This window comes from Ciconia boyciana, chromosome 13 (genome assembly GCF_034638445.1).
Source record: "Ciconia boyciana chromosome 13, ASM3463844v1, whole genome shotgun sequence".
Classification (NCBI taxonomy): Eukaryota; Metazoa; Chordata; class Aves; order Ciconiiformes; family Ciconiidae; genus Ciconia; species Ciconia boyciana.
This window is the reverse complement of record NC_132946.1, coordinates 14,155,086-14,170,625: the sequence shown is the minus strand read 5'-3', so window position 1 is coordinate 14,170,625 and position 15,540 is coordinate 14,155,086. Positions and strand designations below refer to the sequence as shown.

The 15,540-nt window shown below is 45.9% G+C and overlaps 1 protein-coding gene across 2 annotated transcripts in view; it reads left to right on the top strand.

The window, feature by feature from the left end:
- The first annotated feature begins 3,277 nt into the window (after positions 1 to 3,277).
- The window catches only part of ABAT (4-aminobutyrate aminotransferase), a 61,832-nt gene continuing 49,569 nt past the window's right edge, over positions 3,278 to 15,540 (top strand). For both annotated transcript variants that reach the window (XM_072878251.1, XM_072878252.1), the window contains exon 1: positions 3,278 to 3,406. The gene's annotated coding sequence lies outside the window, so the exon portion shown is untranslated. The remainder of the gene's footprint in view (positions 3,407 to 15,540) is intronic.

Below are 15,540 nucleotides of genomic sequence, written 5' to 3'. Positions count from 1 at the left end.
CCTGTAGATTAATCCCAAAGGTTAGGGACTGAAAATTTTGTTAAGAACCATGTGACAAGAAATAGAAAATGGGGAAGGAGCAGAGTTAGGGAGTAAGTAATAAGTCTCCATTTCTTCTTGCGTTCTGAAACTTGTTTTCATTTATTTGGAGACATTGTCAAGAGAGAAACTAATTATCGTTAACCAAAAATAATCGGGCTCTAGTCCTGAATGGCATCTGCCACGGCTGCTAGAAAGAAGCTGTTTCTTTTCAGATTCTTCTGTGTCTAGTTACAAATCCTGCCCCTTCTTCACTTTCCCCTACCCTCTAGGGAGAAGATTATGCAGTAGTTTTCATGGGACAAAGTATAAATTATTGATTAATGTGCTGTTACCTAGAGAGTTACACCAGACTGACCCGGTAAGCACGGTGTGATGTGCGTAGCTAAAACAAAACAGCGGAAGGAGACAAAAGAAGTCTTTGGAGGTTCAAGTCAAGGAGTAGGATTTGAAAATGAGCTACTTCTTGCTGCTAGGCTGTCACATGCTTTGGCATGTGACATAGGTCCATAGGCTTGTATTTCCTTAGAGACTTGGTCCTGCTTTTGTCCTGACCCTGACTTCCTGTGTGTCCTGTGCGTCTGTGCTGCAAGTTGGTGCATTAACAGGGTAGAGGTTCGTCTTGAAAAACACTGCCTCGTTCGACTGCCAGCAGAGTGCAGTCCGCTGTGTTGGTACGGCGTGTTGCCTCGGAGTAAGATTTCTTCCAGCAGATGGCATACGGAGTTGCTTTTAACAATGCCAGCACCCAAATGCAGTAACCTAGGGTGTACCTACGTGCGGGCGTTCACAGGTTGCTCGCCTAAGCAAGTGCGGGTGATGTCGGGAAGAGGAGATGCGAAGGACCATCCCTAGCTGCTTCAGCAAGGTGAGTGTATTCTCTAAGCTCCTGCTTCCTTTGTATGAGGGATTTTCTTTTGTAATAGGAATAGTGTAATAGGGACAGCAAATTGTACTCTGTAAAAATTCTCTTTATTCGATGGATTTTGTTCTCTCCAGTTTCTTATAATAATTGTGAAAGAACAAGAGTCTTGTTTTATGTTTATACTCCTAGGACTTGAGCTGATCAGGCAATGAAAATAATACACTAGCACCAAGTATAAAGAAAATAAGTTCTTTGGGAAAGGAAGGAGAAGACAGAGTTTATTGTGGGAATACATGATCCAAAAACGTCTTTCTAGTCTTTGAGTGCAGTTTGTGTGACTGCACCATGTAACCCTTGGGAACTTGTGAAGTGGACTACCTCTCAATTCCTCAGGAAATGCTGGTTTTTCCCTTTGAATGCTGGGTATATTTGATAGTGAATCAGATAGTGACAAGCAAGATGCTAATCAATAATAATTAAAGAGTAAAATTAACTCCTGCCTCAAAGACAAGGAAAAATATATATAATGAGTTAGGCAAGAAAGTTAACAGTGAGTTGGACAGAAGATACCATGAGAAAAGTAGAGTTTACTGCTCTGTAATGGCCCAACTTGATTCCTGCTATGGGATATCAGCAGTAGCTTTACACTGTAGATTGATCAGAAGGGACACCAAGACATTATCTGCTCTGTTTTCCTCTCAAAGCAGAATCATACTCATCTGAGAATCTTGGTGAGTGTTTGTCTTGCTTCTTTTTCAAGCCTTTCATGATAGAGATCTTGTATTTCTCCCAGTAATCTGTTCTAGTGCTTCATTATCCTTTCTGCTAAAAATGTTTTCTGAATGGCTCAACTGCCACCTTTTTTGCAATTTTGGACCATTAAATATTTTTATTGTAATAAACTGTGACAGATGTAAGAATTCTACCCAGGATACTCCTTGGAGCCTTCAAGGGAGGTGCTTGAGGGCTGAGCAGGGTCTGAGGGCTCCTCTCTCTTGTGACTATGCGTGCATCTGTTATGAATCCCAATGCAAGAGTTCTCCTGTGAAGTCCTCTGAAAGGGGAGAGGATGCCTGCATGTTGGTCACAGGAGAGGGGAGGGAGGTGTACATTCAGAAGCTTCTGTTGGCCTTTTGCTAGCCAGGTCTTGGGTTTTGAAGAAAACCAAGACTTTGAATGAGACCTAGAATTCTGTGAGATGAGAGTCAAGGCAGGATTCAACATGCTTGCAATAGCTTCTGTTGCAGAGGAGATACATAATAATATTTATTATTGGGTGGGAGTTTCAAGGGTAGCTTTGTGTCTGGAAATACCACGTTGCTGTAGATGAACTAAGCAGCAACAGAAGAAGGGGTCATCATTGCTTATGGATAAATTGTTGTGAAAGCTTAATATTGGTGAGCAGTCCCACTCCCACACGACAGAGAGAGTTGATTGATTGCCGATGTCTTCAGAGAGGATTGAATCCTGGCTATAAACTTATTGATGCATCAGCTCTGCTGCTGACATAATCTCATCTGAATTCTGGACTGTATCAGTGGTAGGGACGTGCGTGGTGTTGGGTAGGAGGATTCACGTGCCATCAGTGTGTCACTGCCATGTGCATCGCATCCAGCTGCTTCGGTCCTGTCCACAAACACCTGTCCACAAGAAACAGGTGTTTGTTCTAGGTCGGGCCTAAATATTAGTGAAGACTTGGATTTTAAATTTGGAGCTTGGCATCAATACTATATTTAATTTGAGTTTCTAATGTGAGTTAAAAGCCCAAATGACTTTCCCCGTTGCTGTGTTTGCTAAATTAAGTATGTCCCAAGTGACTGCAGGTAAATATTAGGAATTAATGAAAGGACAGTAGGTCTTTGTGAAGCTGCAATAGTGCAGACCCAGATTCCCATCACGCTGAGCAAGGAGGCTCCCCTGCCCTTCTCCCGGATGCATCACGGCCTACGGAGCTGGGCGAAGCAGAGCAGTCCAAGGGAAGGGCTGGCAGCTCCTTTTGCAAGAGGGAATTAGCTGCTAGGGCCAGCAACGGGATTGTGGTTGCTCTTCCTTGTTTTCCCTGCCAGATGTGATGGCTACCTACGCTGCGGCGAGGGAGCGCGCTGCGACGGCGGTTACAAGTGGGGTCGGTCTGCAGCGGTGCGTTCCGTCCATCAGCGGGGTCCTCAACAAGCCATCCGCGGGAGGAGACCGCCCCTCCCGCCCGCGGCGCCGGCCCTCGCCCCTTCCCCGATCCCGCTCCCCAGCGCATCCCCCCGCCAGGCCCTGGGGCCGGCCCCCGCCCCGCCCGCCGCCGCCGCGCGTCCCCATTGGCCGCGCTGGGCGCGGGGCTGCGGGCGGCGGCGCGGATTGGCTGCGGCGCGCGGAGCCGGGCAGAGAGCGGCGGCGGAGCCGCGCGGGCAGCGAGCGCGGGGCCTGCGGCGGCGTCAGCGCGGCCCGGCCCGGCCCGGCCCGGCGGCAGGGAGCGCGGCGGCCGGAGGAGACGCAGCCCCGCACCTCCCGGTGAGCGGCCGAACCGCGCGGGGCCGGCGGCCGGGACGCCGGCCGCTCGGGGAGGGGAGGGGGGGCCTGCGTGAGCCCGCTGGCGCTCCCCCCCCCCCCCGCGCGCACCCGCTCCTGCCCGGCGAGCGGGACTCCCGGGGGACCCCGCTGGGCTAGGAGCCCCGCGGGCTGCCGGCCGCCCCAGCCCGGCGGCACCTCTCTCTCACCGCCTCCGGCCCCGCAGGCGGTGCCCCTCCGCGCCGGGGGTGCCGGGCAGCCCGGCGTCGCCCTGCCGCTCGGCGTGCGGTGGGGAAGGGGAGCAGGCTGCCCTCGCCCGCCCCCTCGCTGATGCCCTTCCCGCGGCGAGAGGCTGCCAGACGCCCTTCCGTCGCTGTCCCCACCCCCGAGGGCACCCCTGCGGTGCGTGGGGTGACGCTGCGGCTTCCTGGGGGATCCGGCCGTGGCCCCTCGCCCCTCGGCTCCCGCTGGGCTAGCGCGTACGCGTGGGCTGAGCGGCAGAGGTGCCGAGTGCCGCGGGGGGGTTGGTGGTCCTGCTGCCGTCGGGGGATGCTGACAGCCTGGGGGAGTCCGTGGTTTTTTGTTGGGTTTTTTTTGGGGGTCAGACCTGAGCGTGGTTCTGGACCCCGCAAGTGCCGGGCAGGCGCAGCCGGCGGCCGTCCCCGATGGATTCGGGGGACCGTCCCGAACAGGAGGACCCGTTGTTTCCCGGAGCTGCGCTGCAGAGGGGTGTGTAATGCTCCTGCCCCGGCAGCTGCGCTGTCTGTGGGGCTCGTGTCCGACGAGCGGGTGGACGTGACACAGACCTGCGGAAAGGAGAGGGGGGAAGAAGGGAAGGCGACGGCACAAACCCCATGAGAAAATATATGCATACCGTGGGGAAAACACGATTGGCTTTGCATATAGCTGTCCCCTTCTTAATATGTTGCAGCCAGCTGAGTGGAAATCTTCAGTAATGGTGTTTATGGAGGCCTGCTGCTGCACTTCCAGCTGAGATTCACCAGTTCTTTTCAGTTTCCTGTGCTCCAGCTAATGTCTGTGATGCAAAACCCAAGCTACTACCTCAGGCTTTGCCTTGAGACCTCCCTGGCTTCACTTCCCTTACCTTCATTTGTGCTTTAAAGTAGTGTGCGGCTGTTTAGCCAGAGCTTTGCCTTTGCCTAGCTTGGCTTTTGCCTCTGTGATTCTCCTTCTCTGTTTATAAAATATAGTGAAGGGAATGATATGCAAAGAAACTGAACTATTGTGGGAGACTTCCAAGTAATTTTGTAATCAGTAATGAATATTCAGGCTTTCAAAAACTGGATTTTGCCCTGCGGTTCAAAGGTGTGGCTTATGGGTGTGGGCTCTTAGAAGAGTCTTTGCTCCTATAATGTGGGGCAAGGAATTCAGTAGAGGATGAAAGCCAACTGGTATAAAAGGAGGGTGCTAGTTAGGGTTACCTTCTAGAAGCTCTACAGTAAGGAAATTACTTATTGAGCCCTATTATAGTCTGATTATTGTATTATAAATTGAATTGAGGACATTTTTTGCAGCTCTTGCTGCATTGGTTTGTTTTTACGGCAATTGGTCTTTCTGTGTAGTTGAGTAGTGTGAGTGTTGGGCAAATTGTGTCTGGGGTAAGTTTGTCTTCTCTGACTGGCGTTACTTGCAGGTCAGTGATTCTAATGCTAGATCATAGCTCACAGTACTAAAGCACAGCATATGCATAGAAGGATAGTATCTGGATGTCATAGTGTTTCTCATCCTTAGTGTTTAAAGCACTTCACAAATGAGATAAACATCACTGGACTGACTGTACAGATGGGAAAACCAAGACAGATAGAGGGAAAGAAAGCTTGTATTGCAAGTAACCTGCTGGGTAGCCTTTTGGACTCAGGATCGGTGCTCAGGTCTTCTGTGTCTGCAGTCAGCCAGTGCTCTGCCATTACACTGTGTTGTACCTCTTGGACAATCTGGAGTGCAAAAGACTGTGATACAGACATCCCCAGATAATGGAGGCCTGAGTCTGTAAGCGTATGGTGTTATTAGACAAGCTGACCACTTGTAAAATGCATGGGGGAAAAAAAAGCAATAGAACTGCTTTCTCCAAAGCCCAGCCCCTTAGTCTTCTGAGGAATAACAGGCTTAGAGGCATACTGTACAGTGAGGTGTCTTGTGCATTTAGATACAAAGTAAACTGAAATAAGTGGATAAAATTGGATATTTATGCCCAGGAGGCAGTAAGCAAGCACAGCATGCAAATAAACATCAAGCAAATCAGTAGGTGTCCTGCTGGCAGCTGTGCTGTCATTGGAAAAGGAAAATGTCCTGATCTGGATTCTTTCAGAAGCAGGGAGGAATTAAGATGCTCACAGGCCATGTGTATATACATCTAAACCAGTTCTTGCTGCACCTGCCAGGAGCTGAGAGGTCTCCAGGTGGTTCCCCTTGCCCTGTCTGGTTTGTATGGTGCTTAACAGTGAAGCTTCAGAACAGTTTGTACAATGCCTTGTGTACCCCACAGCTGTATTCGTCAGCAGTCTAGCAATAGCTGCCTGTGTGTTCAGGTACCACTGCACAGATCTCAGCCCTGCCGGGTGTGCTGGCAGGGACGGCTCCTGCCCTCGGAGGTGTCACTTGGACCGCAGTGCTCCTCCTGGTTTGTGCTCTGATCACTGGGCCTGAATTAAAGCAGCTCATGTCACCTCATGACGTATACCTCTACTACTGCTTAACTTTATACTCACAGTGATTATAATGTCAGGGTTCACAGAATTAGGAAGATGTCGCAGCTGGTCTAAGACAAATTGGATCTAGTTCTTGGCTTCCCAGCTCTGTTTTATGACTTCTAAGGATTGAGAGTCCATTCCAGAAACACTTTTTTAAAATTTCAGATGTTTCAAGTACAAATTAAGATTCCCTTCCTTTCTTATCCAAGTGGAAACAGCTTGTGGAAATGTCTCAGGAAAAAAAGAGCTGTTTAGTAGCGGTACATGTATGTACTGTATGAACAGGATAGCATTCATTGTTGTATCCCTGTTGTTTCAAGATACAACAGGGTTGTATCTTAAAATCTTACTGTATTGGCTGTATACCAGAAACTTTTAATCAAATGGTGAGTCTGAACTTGGATGAATCTCCTTTGCTCTTGGCTTTGCCTTGTGAGAGGGAGCAGGGAAAAGAAAGGAATACGTCTTGATGGGGTAATTCTCAGATTTCCTGTAAGACGTTTCTCCTCTTTATTGTTTTCAAAGACCATTTGATTCTGTCTTGTATGTTGCAAATTGTCAATCTGTGTGCACCATTTTTGTTTGAGCAGGCTTTTCCAGTAGTGCCTACTCTTCTTTTACAGTTCTTTATAAGCTCTTAAGAGTTTTTCAAGCATAATGGTAAGACTAAATCAAATAGTGAGGTATCTTATCCCATTTGAAAGCACAAGTAATAGAAAAGAGCTGGATTCCATCAGAAGGAGAGCAGCTAGTACTGACATGTAGGAAGCTGTGAAAGTATAGGTAAGTAATGCAAAAATGACACATCAGGAGCACTGCAGCTTAAAGACCACAAATACACTACACAGGTAATTATCAATGTGGGCCTGTCACCTATGGAAGGGTGGATATGCTTTAAAACTTGTGTAACAGATTTATCTTTCAGGAGGCTGAAAACACCCTAGTCTTATTCCAGACTGATCTCCTTTCAAGTTCCTTTTCTTTATGAACAGAAGATGTTGCCTTAGGGGTCGGAGCTGCTACCACCTTAAAGCAGATAATTCTAGCAGCCACTGCTCTGTGGCTTGAAAGCCATATATCTCTGTCCGCTCTTTGTTTCTGAATTTTGTGATCTGTTTTATCGGATCACAGTCCTGTTTCCTGAAATGACGGCTATGGGCCAGGAAAACAGAGAAAGTGATATTTTCTTAGCCATATGGTGTTTGTGCAAAAATAACAGTATTCTGGGGGTTTTCCAAAGCATGCAAACTGTATAAAACGGAGAATATTGTCCTAAACTGTTTCTGTGGCTTTCGGGCTCTTTTCTGATCTGTGGGAGTAGGGTTCTGTACTGCGTCCTTGTATTAGATTGTTTGTCTTTCCTTTTGCAAAATATTTTACTGTTCATTTTGCATCTCTTAGTTAGCCAAATACTAGAAATTCAGCAGAAGAATCAGGTAGGAACCTTGGTTATGTGTTGCAGTTCTTGGTTATATGAAAGAAGAAGGTTGTCTCTCTTGCTCTCCAGTGGAGGTGTGTCTGTTTGCAGCAGAGAGAACATTTTCAGAGAGTATGTTTTTCTTTTGAAAAGATATCCCACTTTTTGCAGCATGAAGTTTATGCTCTTCCATCCTAGTTTGTGGATTTGGAGTATTTCTGCGTTTTGTGCATGGCGGCTTCTACAGTTGTAAGTTCTGTTGAGGAAATGAATACATGTTCTAGCTCGGGCTGGATAGTCATTTAATTATTTTACCGCACCAACTGGCAGCTGATCTCACTAGCTGCCATTGTGAAGTTATATTGCAGTCGCTTCTGAAGCTGTACTTCTGAAAGCTTGACACCTGCAGTGTCAAGGACACAGGCCTGCCCTAGTGATGAACTTACTTTTTAAAAAATGATAAAGCTGTACTGTGCTGGTTGATGTGAGAAAGCACTAAAACCACTCAACTAAAAGTGCTGCATTTAGTAAATGAACACTGCCAGCTTGAAGAAAAGGGCCAGGAATGTGAACTTAGCTATTCATACTTAAGTGATTCCCCTTTATATTGTCTACTGCAATTATTTTAGTGAATCTCTGTCAGTTTTAATGCAGGAAAAAAACATTTGTGTAGATGAGTGCTTATATTGTACTGTAGCCAACTCTTATTTTGGCCTCTGGCTGAAAGGCGGTGTCCTGTGTAACTCTTTCTGTGGCAAGGCATAAGGCACTTTAAAGGCAGTAAAGCTTCAGACTTGGCGAGTTTCCCATTTAGATGTTATGATTTCACTCAAATACAACTCAGCATTGACAGGGAGTGGAGCTCTCTGAGGAGTGTGTATCTTCTTGTGATTCTTGTGAAATTCAGTAGTTTAAAAATTAAAATTAATTCTGATGGTGTTTCTGAGGGCAGTTTAGAGTAATGCGGCTTGCTAAAGATTTCATGTAAGAAGTCAGTATGTCTCAAGTACACTCCGGGTGACAGGATGAAGTGCCAAACTACTGGTTTAGCTGTACAGCTGTAATTCTGAGAGTAAAACAACTTCTAAACCTGTCTCCAGCTTTCCTTATCTCGAACACTTAAAAATATCCCTTATTCCAAAAGGAATTTTCCTTGCCGTCCCCAAGCAAAGTTCAGTTTTAATTTTACAAGTGAAAATACATTGCTTTGCAACTGTTGTGCCCATATATAATTCTACTTTACGTAGGAATTTTTTAGCAACGTTCTCAAAATGCCTCTAGTTTGAAACCTAGCATAGTTCAAGTACTTTTTTTTTTTTAATACACTCCTAGCTAGATCTGGGGCAGAAAACTGGCTGGATAACAGCAAAGAGACCGAGTAATCACTGAGCAATTCTTACCTGGCACCTGCTAAAATACCCTAGTAGAACCCAGTGTAGCCGTGGCCCATTCGGGATACGGCAACGTACCCTTTGCCAGCCCAGCTTGGCAGGCGCCGGCGGCCGCTGGCAGCCTGCGCACAAGGGCGACAGCACTGGGAGTGAGAGCATCAGGAGGTGTGGTCTTCCCAAGAGCGGAAGGCTGTTCCTTAGCCACCGGAGGAGAGGGCTGTTGTGGAAGAAACCTGCACGTGCTTCCTTTGGTTTATAGCGCCTTCATATTTTGTGCTGACTCCCTTATGATACTTTTCGCCGAGTCAGCTGAGAGATTTGGATTCCTGTTCCCGTGTCAAAGTCTGCTCTCCGGTCCCCACTGACAGTGCTGCTTTCACAGCTGTATCGGCCGTGTTTGTGAGCATGGATCCTGGCGTCAGGATCAGCGCGTCTTTCTCGTGTTTCCTTTCATCTCTTCTGCCATCTGCATGTCACGAGCACCAGATTTTCTTTTCCTGAAGCCTTTTAGCCTGCCCGCAGTGTCAGCATGATGTACTCTCTATTTCTACTCGTCTTCCCACATAGCTTTCCAGCCCCTGTGTCTGCTGTGCCTCAGATCTGTTTTAAGGACTCTTAGTCCTGCCTGTCAGCTCTAAAAACAAATGCTTTTGACTAGAAGACCATTATAGCTGTGCAGGAGGTATAGCAGAACATAGGCTAGCCTGTTGGATAAAAGACCTGCTCGTGTGGAAAGGGAAGCTGGAAGGGTGGACAGGGTAAACTAAAGAAGCGAGGAGAGGTGCTGTCCTGCCAGTGATGTTAGCCGGCATCTCAGCCTGGAGTACACAGGTTGCTTGTGGGTCGGTTGGATGGCTAGAAAGCACTGTGATATATTTATGGGTGCGGAGAGTGTTACCAAAGAGTGTGGATTTCCAGCACAGGGTTTTCTTTCTAGTTGTTTCTTAGGGGTTTTTTGGGTTGGTTGGTTGGTTTTTTTGAGGGCTTTTATTTTTTTCCTCCCCTTGTAAGCTTGGTTTCATCACTGGTTTCTCACAGAACAAAACAGTGGGTGTTGGGAGAAGACATAAATTAGTGATGATGTTTTCATGATGTCCTATTTTTGATGTTTGGCTCAATTTTAAAGTATCCAGCTTCCATCTGTAAGCTTCGTACCAGGCAAAGCACAAGGCAGCAAGCTCTTCGTGGAAATCTGTACCCTACTGCTGGATGATTTCATGCTAGCTTTCTTGCCTGTAATCTTGGTATTAAATCCCTCCTTCCTCTTCCTCCTTCCTACCCAGCAAATGAAGAACCCTACAGATTTTTTTCACAAGAGATGTCACCTCTTGCCCTTCCAGCACTTTTCCTTTTTGAATGAAGTAATGCAAGAATATAGGCTTTCAGAAGCCACTGAGGAAAACAGGAAAAAAAATAAGTAGTTTGCAAGGAAAGGAAAGAATAATATCCCTCATTTGTATTTGTATAGCATCAGGCTCAATCTTGATTAAAGACTTTGAACATCACAGCAGCATGCCAATTTTGGCTTCCTCTTTTAGTGAAGGATAGAGTGTGCGGAGGTTCTTGGCAGCATCCCTTAACAGTAAACACAACTGAAATCAACTCCTATGTTTTAAATTGGTCTGGCAATAACTCAAAAATGTGAAGAAGTAATATAAATAACAAAAATTAAGTATTTTAAATAAGCTTGGTGTCACTTATTAGCCATCATATTTTTTGTTTGTATTATGTTTCCTCCAAATCTGTCTGTCAGGCTTTCTTCGTGTTAGATGCCAAATAATGGGGACCAGCCATCTTGTTCTTCTCTGTCACCTCTCTTTCCACATCTGGCATGAATGGCACATTTTTTGCCAGGCACTTGCTTGATACTAGTGTTGCAATGTATACCAAAAAAAATTAGGACACTGGGACTAGGATGGAGGGATCAAGTTTGTATTTAAGCGTTTTTAACAGCTCACTGTTTAAATCTGATGATATAAATGATTGCCTCAGTGGGAATTAGAGAATATGGCAGGTTAAAAAGCTGTTTAGAAACCAAAACAAACTGCTCTGCCATGACAGAACAGATTTCAGGCATAAGATGCTTCCTGGCCACGGGCCAGAGCGTAATCCGACGGCACAGTGCTGCGGACAGGCTCGGGGCCGTGGCTTCTGAGTCCTTACCGACTTCACCATTCCAGGCGAAGCACGCTGCTGAGCCTGCTGACAGCGACGGTCCCCAGAGGGTAGGGACAAGGGACCTGTTTTACCTCTGTGGACCATACTGTCATCCACCTCAACGTTCTCTCATCCCGGCTCCAGTATAAAGCAAACCTTGTTTTTTGCTCCACAGCTGTTGCTGCAATGCAGGTTCCTGGAGAGGGAGATAGGATTGCGCAGTCAGAGTGTGCTGGTGGAGGTAGGAAAGCGGAGGATGAGCTTGGCTCAGATGAACTCCACGCTCCTTATTTGCAGTGCAGTTTTACCGGTAATGGAGTTGCGGGGAGGACGATCTTCAGTGTGTTCCGTGGTTTGGGCAGTGGGTATTGTAAGGGGCTGGCGTAACTGCTGTAACGTGACGCTTCTGCCTTGGCTGTTGTAAAAAGCAGCTGAAGAAAAACATAAAAAGGGCTAGCTTGTGTTATTAAGAGAGGAAGTAGAGGCAAATGGAGATAATGACAAGCGGTGCTAGGGGCTGGGTTCAGGAAGTTTTGGGGCCTTTGACTGGGAAGAACTTTCGTGATCCCAGCAACCATCTGTGCGTTGCAGTAACTGTAGCTAACAAATCTTGTTGTGCTTTTTTTCTTCCAATTATGAAGTCCAAAATGCCAGTTCTTTTAGAATTGCCTTTTAGCAGTAGCAGGAGATCAGTGAGTACTTGCTTAAATTCTCATCAGTAATCTTTATTTTTCCTTGGCCAAGAAGGTGATCGGAAAATACTTCTTCTGATGCAACCTGTAAGATTCCTGATGTTAATTTATTCATAAAAATTGGACCATCACATGATCGTGAATGAGTTCAGAGTTTGTTCTTTTGCTTCTCTGTAGATTTTGGTGCAGTGGGACTTTGTTCGGTCAAAATGGTAGGGCTGATGATGAACATGGGTTCATGGGCAGGTGATGTTTCAACAGTGAGCCAAGTGTGGTGGCTACTCTGGCCGGACCTCTTGTTCCTCACACTGCTCAGTTGTTTCCTTTCACTGGTGTACCTCGTTTTCTCTGAGCTGAACTTGTGACTACACTGCATGCTGTGAAGAGTTTGGTGATGTCTCTTCTCCAAACTGGGAATCCCTTTGGTGTGGGTGGGAGACTGAGCCACGCAGGTGGCAGGAGAGCTAGGTGAAAGTGGAGCTCTTCAGAAGAGAGGCTAAGAAGATGGTCCTACCCTTGCAAACCCAAGGTTGGTTGGGTGGCACCATACATCCTCTCTGGATGCAACACTTGCATAAAGTGTATTTTTTTTGCGGAAAATACACAGAGAACATCATGTTCCAGAGTGATCCGATAAATGATGGGAAACAACTCATGGGTCCAGTTTTACTGTTCTGAATGGAAAAGGGAGGAGAAAGGGACTGTTTGTTACATCCGGTCAAAATCCATATGCAGCGTTGCATAACTGATCCTCTGCTCTGGCTGGTAAGCAAGCTGTGCAGGCTTGCAGCCGCATTCCTCTCATCTGTTGCAAAACTTCAACCTCTGGTTATCTCTTTCAGCTACTGTCACTAGTTAACAGCAAAAAGGGAAAAGGGGCAGCTTGAGATAATGCGGACATAGTGCTTCTAAAGGCTAACAAAGCACATGATTTAGTAACTTCTGTGAAGAATTATCTGATTACTGATAAATCCTGCAGTTGCATCCATGCGGTGAAATCCTGATTTTATGAAGGAGAAGAAAAATTTGCCCCTTTTTTTTTTTTCTTTTTTCTTTTTCTGAGCTGCTATGACAGTGCTCTCTTGGGGCCTTTTGAGAGGGAGAGGTTAAGTACCACTGAATGAGGATGGAGGACAGCGCTCTGAAGGGAAGTGCTCCGCTGTCCCATTGTGCTAGCACTGCTTACTTTCATGAGCTATCCTTAGAAAGATAAATATTTCCCTTAACAGATTTTTGTTAAATAAATAAACAAGCTGTTTAACCTAAGTACCAGCTCCTTATTCCATATTGACTGTATTCATCCTGGAGTAACTTGGGGGAGCTGCTTAAACTTACACCAGCAATGGACTTACCTTGACCTCTTTTTGACACAGTAGTCATTCCAAGTGTTTATGAGTGCCTTTGTGGCAATGGGGTAGTTACAGAGGCAGGCTTGTCGGACAGTGCAAAGAGGGAGGATAGCTGCTGCCCAAAGCCACTGGACAGCTTACGTTGACACCTTTCTCTGCCCTTGTTACAGCATTTTTGTGGTATTTGACAGAAAGTGCAGTCTCCTACCTGTCCCACCACACTAAGGCTAGTGGTATTGCCAGCGGATTTGTTACTTAATATTCATCATTACAGCCTATATTTGCACGATATTTCCTTGCAGCACCCGTGGATGTTCCTGACGGGATGTTCGCGGAGCTGCAGGACGCCCACTGGCTCTCTTGGTTGCTGGAAATGAACAGAGCCAGCACAGAGCTGCTCTGAAACCGTTGGTGCAGGAGCTGAGGTGCGCGGTGGTGGCACGGACGCTGGCTTCGGGTACTTCTCACAAGGTTTCAAAACATGCTTGGAGTGTGAGTGCAGGTAGATATTCCAGAAAAAGTTATCTCCCAAACCCTGAAAAAACAGTTGTTTTCCATTCCTGCTTTTATCTTGTCTGCAATTCCAGTTCAATGGGCCTTCTCCTTTATGAAATGGAAATAGTGGGTATCTTCTGTGATTCCAGAAGCAGCTGACAAAATATCCCGGGTTTCTGTCCCCACTCCAAATGTGTGCAGCCTCTCTGAGCCTCGCACTTACACGAGGATTCCTTCAACAGTTTCCTGATTGCAGGTCCCTCTTCTCTGACCCTAGCAACTAAGCTGGACTTGCTCAACTCATAACAGAAACTTTTATAAAGATTTTCCCAGTACTAGCAGCCTTCCCAAAACTGACCAACACTTTTTAACTACCGAAATGTGCCGTACAGAATCTTCACATTCATGTGATTCATAGCTTGTATGTACCAGACTGAAAAAACAGCGCTCAGTCTCTTAGGCGGGTGTCAGTGTTACCGTGAGAGTAGAGACTGCAGTATAGATGTACCTTGACAAGACTTCACCAGTGAGTTTAGCCAGTAATACACTTAGTAAGGTCTAATTTACCTCCTCAAATTTGTGTCCAGGTATTTAGTACTTGTGTGAAATCTTGTAATGCAGCAGCTTCATTTTTTTTTGTCAAATAGGCAATATATTAGGAGTGAATAAGCACAGTTTATGCAGTAGCCATGTGTTTGTTCCCGTAGTGGGTAACTTTTGTATTTTGATAACCTTCAGTGAGTCTTCCAGTTACCAGTTTTCTACCTTGCTTTCAGTTCAACAGAGTGCTTTGGCTCATTCACAACTACAGTTTTGTGAATGGGCCCAGTGAAGTAAAAGGGACCACTTGAGAAATATGTATCTTGCTGAATCAGATTGGCACTAGTTTCTTTGTCCATCTGGAGCCCAAAAATAATTTACAAGACATACTAGGGAATTTAGCCACAGAGTCTATTGATTAAACACTGTGTATGTATCTGTGTTCCCTAAACTGTTCTGAAAACTGCCCGACTGCTGTTCTTTTTACCCTACTGCCTGAATAAACAGGCAATAATAGGACTTTTGAATAGTAGAAATTCATAGTAATTGTGCTTAATTCCTATATCCTTTTCCTTCTCCTCCTTCTGAAAGTGAAGTTCTCATGTTTAATGGGAATTAAAGGAGTTTGCATCTGAAGAACAGAGGGGGTGATCCCTGTTCACCATCATCACACTCGCCCTGTGTCAGTGTAAGCTATACCAGTTACTGACTTGTAATGCAGGTGCAGTTCAGGTGTGCCCTTGCACACATGCAACCTCTGGTTTTTTTAAGCTGAGCATCTGCCCACCAAAAGAAATCCCTGGATGTTAGTGGTATTGATTGCAGTGAATTCCACTCTGTTCATGAGGCTTTTTACTTCTTTCAAAGAAGAAAAACTACCTCTGTACACTTAGTGTATAGTTATTGAGAGTGCTAGGGTAGGAAGCAGTCTTCTGACTCGCCACAGGTTGGAAAAGCTGCCGTGTGTTGGGTTTCCCGCAAAGCTAAGCAATCCCAGTCTTTCCCTTTATTTTCTGTTTTGCCCTTCATGATAATCCCCTTCGTCCAAATAAGATTCTTATCCTGCTGTCTGCGAATTGTTTGCTCAGATTTTTATAATTAACTTGGGGTTAACATTTATATAGCCTTACTTTATGTTTTCTTCCAACTGCATTGAAAGATTTTTTTAATAGATTTTAAAGTGAAACTAGTAATTACTGTTACTGTTCACAGTACCTAGAAGTTGATTTGACATGCCAGTTAGTGCTTCATTCCTTCTCTGAACATGGCAAGCCCTTGAGAGGGGTGTTGCTTTTCCTCTTCATGCAAGTTTGGGGTCCTGAGACCCTGATTTTTAGTCCTGTGGCAACTGTTTTTTGAAGGAGGACTAGGACTTGGTGCCGAGT